This window comes from Rhipicephalus sanguineus, chromosome 7 (genome assembly GCF_013339695.2).
Source record: "Rhipicephalus sanguineus isolate Rsan-2018 chromosome 7, BIME_Rsan_1.4, whole genome shotgun sequence".
NCBI lineage: Eukaryota > Metazoa > Arthropoda > Arachnida > Ixodida > Ixodidae > Rhipicephalus > Rhipicephalus sanguineus.
Window position 1 is genome coordinate 40,497,097 of NC_051182.1, and position 12,312 is coordinate 40,509,408.

General features: G+C 44.6%; 1 pseudogene; it reads left to right on the plus strand.

The window, feature by feature from the left end:
• Window positions 1-7,622: 7,622 nt before the first annotated feature.
• LOC125759102 (uncharacterized) lies at window positions 7,623-8,412 on the plus strand (annotated as a pseudogene).
• The last annotated feature ends 3,900 nt before the right edge of the window (window positions 8,413-12,312 follow it).

A 12,312-nucleotide genomic window follows, 5' to 3' on the forward strand; every position in this document is an offset into this window, starting at 1 on the left:
TAGGATGGTCATTAAAACCTGACTCCTGTATTATGATGCAAAAAGGGTTTTCCAGCTTGTCTTGACTTAGACGTAACGTGAACATGTAGCTGTAGCCAACAGTGGAAGTAATATAAGATAAGATAAGATAAGCAAGTGTAACGTACTTCTGATTGTAACCATTAGTCTACAAGCAGTGCTGTCAGCGAGAAATCCACCCCGACCTTCTTCTGCGTGCCTCTCCCATGCGTCTAGGTAATCTAGAAAATCTTCTAAGAACTTTTTATCTGGATTATCAGGCTTCAAAGCTTTTTGACTCGTTCTTCAGGTCATGATGCGGATAAGCCGATTCATTCGTTTGACAAACTCCTCTGTTGGTTGCACATTCGTGTACACAGAATCTATACACTTCCTATGCACATAGAGCCCTTTGATGAATTGATCACCAAAAAGTTGGAAAGCTAAATCTACTCCTATTTTTGCAAAGTAATTCGGCATCAAGTGTGCACTAGTGTTGTTGGGCATAACTTTCAGTGTGACATTCTCACGGTCCGGCTCCCAGGCTGTCTCGATAATGCCACGGAGTACGTCGCCAGATGGAGTCAGGTAACCCTTGGGCAGAAAACCATTCAGCACATTTTTCAGAAGGTGTGGAAACTCCATGGAGGAAGGAATACTAAGGAGAGGCCCTATCGTATTTCAATGCATTGCGAAAAGTGTGGCGGAAGTGACGTCAGATTTATGGGGCAAACAAACCGGTATGGGGCAAACAAAACAGCAGACGCCCCGCGGCGTGCTCTCCGCGGTGATTAGCTTCTGCGCAGATTTGTAGTCCCGGAGTAAACTTAGCGCGTATTGTGCGGTTCGCACGCAGTAAAATGTTGCAAGCAGACGTTTACAAGGCTGTTCGTGCGTGGCAGGCCCGATCGCGGAGTGATGAAATTCTCCGTGAAGTGGTTTTGTGCAACAGTACAGAATACCGGTACGTGCCGTGATCAAAAACGTTCAGCCCCTGCATCATCGTATTCGAACTCACCTAGCAGTGACTTACGCGTTCTGCTGGGCGTTAGGCCTTCCCTTTCTCGCAGCCCGATTTCCCGATCTGTTGCTGGATTATCGGTTCTTTGTTCGTGTATATGGAGTGAGCGCGTAGTAGCTATTCGGCGCAACGCCAACCTACAGTTGACGTAACTTCACGTCGAAAAGGACACCGCTGTAGTGTATACGCGATCGTGCACGTAAAGTTTGCAATTCCAGTACGCACACAACAAGCACGCAGCGAGCGCACACCGCACAATACATACATCACGTAGTTCGATAACAACAACATAAGTTTATTGCCCTTTCGTTGAACGACACAGCCTCTAAAAACGTACGATGCCTTCGGCGCATGTTATGTACGGCGCGTCAGACGCCAAAAACAAAAGTTCACGTGTGCTCTGAGTTGACACAGTGAAGCACCACAGCGCTCATCCGAGAGCTTCGCATGCAAATACCATGCATTATTGATCAGCAATGAAGCGGACGTGTACGTACACATGAAAAGTGACACCCGGTACTTTCTGCAGTGCACGCGATTTGCACCGGGTATACGCAACCATACGCAACAGCTGGGCATTGCGTAGCTTTCCTAAAGAACGCACACAAGGAGCAGCATGCGTGAATCGACTGCGCCGCGGCGCCGCTTGCACGGCGAAAAAAAAAAGGCTCGAAGAGCTCGAATCGCGCATGCGCTTGCAAACGACACGACGGAAATCGCGAAATGTTTCGAGGCTCTTTCGCTAGGAGGCGATGCGGGTGTTTGCGATGTGGAGGCTTCACGAATGTGACGTCAGGGCCTCTCCTTATTTTTCCTTCCTCCATGGGAAACTCTGATACGGAAAAGAGTTGTCTTTTGTGCCCACACGGTGCTTCGTGCGGCTCCTCTTGTGAATAGCAGAACCTACAAAACATATTCTGTGCATTAGTCAAGTATGAGATTATGCAAGAACAAGGCTCTTGAAAGCCAGCGTGATTTAAACACAATGTAGACTTCACCTACAAAATTTTAATTGCGTTTAAAAGAGCAGCACATTTTTAAAATCTTAATCGCGGTAGCAGAAGTGCAGGACCTCTAACTTTAAGCTTTTGAATGTATTAGTAAGAAAGCTGAATATACAAAATTCGCTGTTATGAATTTGTTTCCACCTATAATTTATACCCATTTTAAGAACTTCTAATTACAGCTTCTAATTACACAATAGATGAAGAAAGCGTCTTAGATGACTACGTGAGAATTTCAAGTATAGCTAAAACATTGCTTTACAGATGCTCATTATGCCTACACATAGGCCGACAATGCTAAGTGAGTGAAATTAATCATTTGCTCACCATGTGTGCCAAAGATCCGCCACATGCGTCGATTCCAGCTGGCCCCGTCACATGTCATGGAGTCGACATCCAAGCCCGCTCTTTCAGCCAGGATGGTGAATTCGACTGTTCTTTGCAAGCGTAGCTGCTTGAACATTGCCTTTCGAGGCAAAGACGCCAAGTATTTGCGTCCAACTCCCTCAAAAACAGGCAAGAACAATGATGGTGTAAGATTACCATGTTGATTATGCCATGTGTTTTGACAATAGTCTCTTTTTAAAATAACTTACCGGTGTAGGGTTCAAACAGCACAACCAACCCGTGGTCTGCAAGCACATTCTTGTGCTCACTGGTTGTGTAGTCCCGAAGATCCGCGAAGCCTTCAATATCACCTGAATTGTTACAAAAAGCACATTACACATCATGCAGCATTTAGGCGGTTAAATGCTGCAAATAAAATGCACTCATGCGTTTAAATGGGAATTGCAGAAATTATATAAAGCTACAAGAATGGAATGATGGAAATAGTGTTGAAACACACCTGCTGCCTCCCCATTTAGATGCTCAGAGAGCTTAATCTCGTCCAGAAGCAGGCCCCCATGACGACTGAAGGTGCCCATGTTTTTGGTCTTTTTAACTTAAAACCGCAAAAATGTTGCTGTTCAGACCAAAGCCACCCTTGATTTGTTGCAGATACTTCTGCAAGCAACTTCGCCCAGGCAGAATCAAAATATTTTCCTTCCGAATATCCTCGCGGAGCTTCGCTTTCCATGAGCAAGCATTCAAAAACCCACTCATCATCATAGGTCATGCCTTTGAGAGACTTTCGTCTTGCAGCCAGGAAACAAGTTCGTACAGCAGTCTGCTGCTTCTTCGGGAGCGTCTGAATTTTCGCCTCTAGAGCTTCTTCGCTAACTGCAATGTTTTTTCCTTCATTTTAGTCACTTGTTGCTGAGCATTGGCCAGGTACTCCTTTGTTCATCTCAAAGCACGCGAAAGGTCCTTGCATTTATTTTTGTCAGGGCAAGGATCGTTCGTCTTTTTTCTTTTGTACATGTTGTTCTGTGAGAGCCTCCGTAAATATTTGCAGTCGAAGCATGACTTCCCTTTTTCATGAGCGGTCAGCAAGCACTTCTCTGCAAAATACCTATTTTTGTATGAAGTATTCTTGCCTGCAATAGGTATCATGCCGCAGCCACTGCAGAAGTCAGGCAGAGCAACTTTGATCACTGCCTCTGCCTCGTGGCGGGTTGTGAGCATGCGCTTTTCATTTTATCTTCCTCGGATGTGCATTGTCACAACTACTGAATCCTGCTCACGCGAAGGTTTTCCAAAGCTCACCCTTCTTTCAATGAAAAAGTTTGAAAAGTCGCCGGTTTCAGTCTAGCAACAGAAATAAGTAAAAGTGTCATTTTACGCAGCAGGCAACTTCATCCAGGTCACCGGAATTAAAATTCCATCGCATGTGTGCCGAAGGTCACTTGGGCACGCCGACTGCGGTGTCAAAGCCGTTACGCACTGGTTCTGCAGCAAGGTGTGCCTGTTCGGAATCCGAACGCTGTAGTTCTTCCGATGCACATCCAAGCGCGATGCCGTGAGAGTCAACCGGCGTCTCGCCATCGTACATCTCAGGGTCCGCCAGCTCGACATTTTGCCTGTGTTGTTGAGGTGCCGGTTCTTGGTCGCAAATGAAAGTTACAATAAAAAAAATATTTCCCACCTTGCGTTTCACCGCCTTTTTAAGTACAAGATGTGCCTTTTAAGTACAAGCATCGGGCTTCAGACATGGCCCCTCTCGGGCAATTTCGTTGACGGCACCGTTCACCGCAATCTGAAGATATCGTTCGATGTAGCCACTCTCAAAATGTCTTTCACACACGACAGCCTTCGGCGTCAGTCTTCCGTCTGCCCTCTTGATTCTGCTCTCCCATTCTGCAAGCCGTGCTGAGTTCGTCGGTGCGGTGAAGAAGGACACCTCTTACTCGTTCGACCGATCCTCGCTCGGGCACAGCGGCAGGCAACACGTCCTTTGTTTGCATTGCCGCATAGCCTTCAATGTCTCACGATGTTGCTGCCCACATTTAGCGTTGACGAACTTGACATACAACAGATGATCGTTCTCAAACACATTTTCCTGCCGAACACTGACAGCTGCCAAACACTCAGCAAAGCATGAGACGACGGGTGCTTGGCGGCTCTCATGCACCCACTCGACACGCCGCATCATGTGCGGGAGCACCCTCTTTCGTACGGAATGCGTGCGCTCCGCGCACTAGCCAGTATATTCAAGGCACTGTGGCGAAGGGCAGACGCGGCATGCGGACTATGTACTTCCGCGCACACTCCATCGCGAAGCTCGCAAAGCGATGGCTGTGTGGATCTCTGCGATCGGGTCTCGAGTGACCGCACTGATTTACCGCGGGCGCGCGCACCAGCGTATGTGGCAATGCTTACACACGTTTAAATACGTAAATTCTTGCTTTAGTCGATCTGCAATACCGACAAGCTAATGTTGACCAATCATGCTCTCTCGCGCGTGTGCGACGTCAGCCGTCTGTTTTAAAATACGTATGTCGTAATACATTGTTCTGTTAGTCTAGCTTATGTTGCAGGCGGGCAACTATATGGCACGGAGAAATAAGAACTGAGGTTGAAGAGCGCTTTTGCGCACTCCTGTCATTTCCGAACCTAAACACACTGCCGATCTTGTTGACCCAAAAAGTTCGCGTCGGTATATTCTTCTTCTTCGTTCATGGAACTGATAAATTCGAATAAAGTTAGTGCTACCTTGTTCCCCTCATTGTCAGGGCTATCTATCTATCTATCTATCTATCTATCTATCTATCTATCTATCTATCTATCTATCTATCTATCTATCTATCTATCTATCTATCTATCTATCTAAATCGCTGAGGCATCTACAATTTGCAAAACTTACCACATCAGAGTGAATGTTCTCGAGGCCATTTTGAACTCTTGAAATTTGTAAATTACCCTTGTCGTACCGATTCTCTGAAAAATAACGCTGTTTATAAAATATACATGTGCAATAATTTATTATTTGTAGTTTCTTGATAGCGAATTCGTTCTAGTCAGAATAGGTTTGGTTATGGGGCATAACCTTTGGAAGCGACTCAGGCTATGAGGGACGCAGTAGTGGAGGGCTCCGGGTAATCTCGACCACCTGGGTTTCGTTAACGTGCGCTGAAATCTCGCAGTACACAGGACGACAGTGTTTCGATCGAATTGCGACCGCCGCGGCCGGGATTGAAGCTGCGCCCTTCACGTCAGCAACCGAGCACCGTAAGCACTCATTCATTACGGCGGCCAGGGATTCATACATCTCTGCATGCCACCTGTACTGAGGCCACTATCTCGTTCGTCTGTATGGTTCTCACAAGTCTATGTTAATGCCGCCTGTTTTCAAGTGAAACGCATGGTTGACGAAGTATGGTACGCAAATAGAATCAAGTGTTTATTTCAACGAGCTAGTGCGGTGCTGACAGACATATACAGGGTGTTTCAAGAAATGTGTCCGAAAATCTTCAAAAATCAGGCAAATGCGATATTTGCTCGTTGCATTATAAATTGCTTTTTCTGTAGCGGCAGGCATCTTAAGATGGTTAAAGACATAATTTGGGACAGTAATTAAGATAGTTAAAATAATTAGCTTTTTATTCGTGTTAGGCGGTTATGTCAAATGGGAGAATTGAAGTCCTTCATGCGAAGAGCCCATCGCAGCTTTGAGATATAGAAAAGGCGGCTTCTAGTAATAATTGTGGCGTAATGAAATTCAACAGAATTCAACAGCGAAACCGAAACGCGGAAGAGCGCAACTGCCACATTCTTCTGAGACGTCCAGAATGAGTTAGCGTCGTTATATCAGCCATCAACCGACTTCGTTATGTGGGTATGCGGGCTGCGCTTGCAATTATAGCACGCATGGCGCACATACCTTAACGAACGCAGAAGAACTACACCTCTGTAATTGTTCTTGAACAGTGACGCCATTCTGGTCGTCTGCTTGTTGCGCTCTTCGGGTCTTTAACCATCTTAACATGCATGCCGCTACAGAAAAACAATTGTAAAGACAGCGAGCAAATATCGCATTTTCCTGATGTTTGAAGATTTTGGGCCACATTTCTTGAAACACCCTGTATGTGTCTATACAATAGATATATCGTATGCGGAAGTAGGGGAATTGTTTAAGGGGCTCGTTTTCTGTATTAAACTATAGAAACCGACATACAAGGAAAGCACAGGGAACATTATTTGCGGTTTCTTAACTGTATTGTAATGATTCTCAGATAAATTGAAAGAAATTAAAGTAGACGAAAAATCACCCCCTCCGTCGGTGGGATCCGAAACCACAACGTTCGTCTCCTGTGCTTTTTATGCACCTCTTTTTCTATGAGCTTTACTTTTTATCGGAGTTTCATAACATTCGAGCCAAGGCTCAAGTTTCGATGGGCTAGAGGCGGCTCATGGTGCGCTCTTTGAGAAACATATTGTCGCTAAGCGCTAGCGCCCTAATAATACACTGTTGACAGGTTTCGACGTGAGCGGCAACAATTGCCTCTCAAGCATCGCCATAACGTTCAAGAAACTAGGTGTGACACGGCATCGCTGGCAAGGAGATGGCAGCTCCAACCCGTACATTGACGTTACCCCGACAGCTCGAGTGGGCAAGGCGGCAGCAGCGACAGCACAATGCTCACGCGGTGCTTTGTTGTGCAGTTTCTGGCCAGCCTTGTGGATTCCCCGGCACACTGCCTGGACGGCGCGGCGGTTCGGAATGCGTCAACTTGCGCAAACCAACACGTCGATCGCCGCAGATGCATGCAGTCTGCCCTTCCTGTCTTGCTGCCGAAAGATCGACTTGGTTCAACTGTTGCGCCTGCGCTGTCCCCAAGTGTCTACGCTGACTATCAACTGGGTCAACAAACCTTTGTCAAGCCCAACTTCGTGACGTCATCAGCATCGGATATAAAGGCTCCCAGCCACAGCGCAGCTTCAGTGGGCAAGGCGGCAGCAGCGACAGCACAATGCTCACGCGGTGCTTCTTTGTTGTGCAGGTATGTTATTTGGACAACGCACATTGTATCCGTTCAAATAATCGTTTCTTGCTGCTGCTCGGTTGCCCACAAACCGTTGTATCTCTATATGTTTCCATTTATGCTCAGCTTATGTACTGCGTGAGTTGTCTGTGCTTGAGTGGTGACGTTGAGTTAAACCCTGGGCCAAGGGGTATAAAGGGTACTTCTAGTAATTCCGGCACTGGCTCTGGAGTAACTATGTTACGGAGCGGGGATGTGCACGGAGACAATAGTGACGTGGCATCCATCGATAGTGAACCTTCTGTTTCTGCCATGTTTTCCAGCCTGCTAGCTGGACAAAATAAAATAGCACAGGATATTGCTGAGCTTCGTTCTTCAGTCAATTCGCGCTTTGAGGCTGTTGAGTCGCGACTTAACGCTCTAGAGTCGTCTAGTACCGTGTCTAACGCACCTAAAACAATAGTAGACGATTTAAAAAACCTCAGTTTGTTCTCTTAATAAGAAGGTGATTACGCTCATGGCTCAGAACGATGACCTAGAAAATAGACTCCGCCGTAATAACTTGATTCTTCATGGTATTCTTGAATCTCCAGATGATGATAACAGGGCACTGACCAACGTTGTTTCAAAATTTCTTACGGAAACGCTGAGCATGGATTGCCCACAAATCGAAAGGTGCCATAGGTTAGGTAGACGTCACACAGGCCGCACCCGCCCTATCATTTTCAGACTGCTGGATTTTCGTGAAAAAATTCATATTCTTAAAAACGCATCTAAGCTAAAGGGCTCCGATCAACGCATATCTGAAGACTATTCTAACAACGTTCGTTTTATCAGAAGAAAGCTATGGGAGGCAACCAGAACCTATTGCAACAGCGGCTCTTCCGTGCGCATTGTTTACGATCACGTGTTCATTGATAACGTACGCTACAACTGGGACGTGCAGTCCAACACAATTTTTCAGTCTCGTAATCACGATACTGTAGCGATGGCATCTCCTTCGGCCACTACTCCTACTTCTTGTTGACGCCCCCGTGATTTCCCCGATAATCTTCGTATTTTAAATATTAATGCAAGAAGTTTAGTGAACAAGTTTCCTGACTTTTTGTCACTAACTTTGTCCTACTCCCCTCATGTCATCGGTGTCACGGAAACGTGGTTTCATAACGAAATTTGTGATGCCGAGATTTCGCTGCCGGGCTCCAATGTCATAAGAAGTGATCGGATCGATGGTAGAGGCGGTGGCGTTGCTTTATATTTACAATCTGACTTAGAGTTTTCTGTGCTTGATGCTCCGTCTCAAACCGAATCGGTTTGGTGTAAAGTTTATTTTGAAACATTGACTTTTGTTGTTGGTGTCTTTTACCGTCCACCTAACCTGATTGCGGACTCTTTGCTTTCCTTGAGTGCATACGTCCAAGAAATAGTTCCTCATTCGCCAAATCTAATATGTATGGGCGATTTTAATGTCCCCGATATAAACTGGACATCGTTATCTCCGCTAGGTCATGCTTCCCAACTGTATAGACAAACGATGAACTTTTCACTAACTTCCGGCCTAAAGCAAATAGTCAGCGACGCCACAAGAGGCACGGCGATTTTAGATCTTGTCTTCTTCAGCCCTAGAGTCTGCGATTATGGTTATGCGTGCACTGTTGTGGATGGCATATCGGATCATAAAGCTGTTTTTGCATCTATTTCATGTCCTGTACCGAAAGCCCGATACATTTATTCTACTTTCCGCAATATGAGCCACGCTGATGATATTGGTATTATTGATGCACTTAGCACTTCTTTCGACCAGTTTGAAGCGATTAGTATTTTTGATGATGTTGATACTTTAACAAAATTTTTCAGTGACCTTGTTTCAAAGTGCATCGCGTTTTGTACCGTTAAAAACAAAAAAGACGAATCCAGAGCTGCCTTGGATTACACGGGAAATTTTGCACCTGTCGCGACGACTTGGGCGTTTGCGGCGAGCTAAATGAGCTGGTGATGCTGTTCTTACCGCACAATTCATTGCTCTAAAGGAGGAACTTCGAAGCAAAACTAATGCTGCTCGTGAATTTTACTTTCGAGTTACACTTCCCGGTTTGCTTAGAAATAATCCACGTAAATTTTGGAAGTCTGTCCTGCCAATGGATTCTACCACTGATACATTTGAAATTAATGACACAGTTACGGGTGATACTGCTCTTATTGCAAATGCATTTAATGATTACTTTCAATCTGTTTTTACACTCGATAACTCCGTTGTTCCTCCTTTTATAGGGCATACTCCTAGTTCTATTGACGATATTGTTGTTTCAAACCAGGGTGTGCTGAATCTCATTTTAAAACTCGATCCGAAGAAGAAGGGTAGTCCTGATAACATAGACAATGAATTCCTCCTTAGGTACTCCTTATGGACTAGTCGGTATTTAACTATTATCTTTCAGAAATCTCTCTCGACGTCTGTTGTCCCTACAGCATGGAAATCGGCTAAAATTCTTCCGTTATTCAAATCCGGAAAAAAGCAGTCCTTATTGAACTACAGACCCATCTCTATCACATCCCATTCTTGTAAAATACTCGAACACATAATCTTCAAGCAAATCATAACATTTTTAGATTGCAATAATGTTTTATCTGATGCCCAGCATGGTTTTCGCCGCGGGTTTAGTACCATAACCCAGCTCAGTGAATTCACCCATGACATCCTCCAGGCCCTTGATGCTGGTGATCAAATTGATGCAATATTCATAGACTTTTCCAAAGCTTTCGACACTGTTTCACATTACAAACTGCTAAAAAAGCTCATTGTTATTCTTAAAAACGAAGCATTAGTAAACTGGATTTGTTCTTTCCTATCCAATAGGTCTCAGTACGTACTCTTCAAGTCTTCTCATTCCTCCACTTGTACTGTAACGTCTGGCGTCCCACAAGGTTCAATATTAGGCCCACTCCTATTTCTGATTTTCATTAACGATCTGCCAAGTAATATTCCTGTTAAAATCCGCATGTATGCTGATGACTGCGTTTTGTATCATACGATTAAAACTGCTCATGATCAGATCATCCTTAACGATTCATTTGCATCATTTCAATCATGGTGTGACACTTGGCAAATGCAAATCAACTTTCGAAGAACGGTATCCATGTCATTTACCAAGCGTTCTTCCCCCCCTCCATTTACCTATTCCTTTAATGGTTGCCCTCTCGGAAATGTTTCGCAATACAAATATCTAGGTCTCCTTTTCACTCAGGATTTATCTTGGTCTCATCACATCGAACTCATGTGCAACCGTGCGCTTAGAAAGTTAGGCTACCTGCAACGCACATTACGTTCAGCACCTCTCAGCATAAGACTTCTCACTTATAAAACACTTGTTCGACCAATATTGGAATATGGCTCTGTTGTGTGGAACCCACACAAGATATCGGATATCAACAAAATAGAATCTGTTCAGAAGAAAGCAGTACGCTTCATTTATCGTCGCTTTGACAGGTATTTTTCACCTAGTTCCCATCTTCCTATCTTACAGCTTACCAGTCTCTCTTCCCGTCGTCACGTTGAATGTTTGAAGTTTCTTTATACCTTAATTAATTCTCCACGGTTCCCCCTACTCAGCAAATACATCGCACCTGCTAGACCAACAACCACCCGAAATTACCATGAGTTGAACATGACTACTTTTATCCATCGTACGGTGGCTTTTAAATATAGTTTTTTTGTTCATTCTATTGAATTGTGGAATGCGTTGCCCGGTTACGTTCGATCTTTATCACTCGATGACTTCTTATTGTATATTACTAACCATTGATGTTCAGCGCACTTGTTATGCTCTGCTATGTATATATGTATGTATTATGCTCTTCTATGTATGTATGCATTTTCCCACTCCTGCGATAGCCCTGCGGGGCTGCAGTATGTTGAAATAAATAAATAAATAAAATGTCCTGGGTGACAGCGCGGCGAGCCGGCGACATGTCCGTGCACAATTACGTTGACAAGACCTACGTCTGGACTGCTGACCACACCTTCACCATCCGTCGACTCTTGAGGCGACTATGTGCCTCGCAAGCAAGGTGACCAGGCAAAAAAAAACAGTAGAGTTTTTCGCGAGAGAAGATTTTGTGCGCGAAACTACAGTGGAAAGCATCACGGGTTCCTTAGAAGCGAATGCTCCTAATTAAATTAGTTCTAATAGGGGCTCGACACTGGGACCAACGGCACATCCAGTGTACACGCCTTGCGTTGTTATATCCCTTTGAGACGCTATGTGCACAATTTTGTACACCACTTGTTTTTTTTAGTTGTATCGACGAGTGGCAAACAGCCAGATGCATTGCGCTTTGGATGAGTTGAATATCCTGCGTAATAAATCTAAATAAATCATAATAAGTCTTCATTTAACTTCATTTTCAGTTTAGTGTTGCATACGATTGCGTTGCTGAAGCCACTACCAAGTTCGCCGAGTCGTTCGACAGTAATTGACATTACTGAAAGGGAATTCGCAGTATATTTCTAGCCTGAGATTTGATTATATTTATGCAAAAACAAGGCGTGAATGACTTCAGAATAAATAGTGTGAAATAACAGGAGAAAGTGCCTCAGACAGGCTGGCCGACGTTTCGATAGGAGGACCAACTTTGTCAAAGGCGCCTTGTCATTTCTGGCGTGTTAGTTTTAGGGGCTTAGTGTTGACATCATGGACAGCCTCTCTGAGGCCCTTTTCCTGTTCTTTCAACCTATCCCAATCCGTGCATCCATCTGTCGGCTCCCTTCTTGACTTTTCAGAATAAATAGATATTTCATTACGCCGTAATTGGGAATAATTACTACAACACACGGAAATTAGAGTATAATGATATTACTTTTGTTGCAATAGAATATGGAATGCCTTCAAATAACGTCGTATCGTTTTGGCGCATATACAGACAGTTC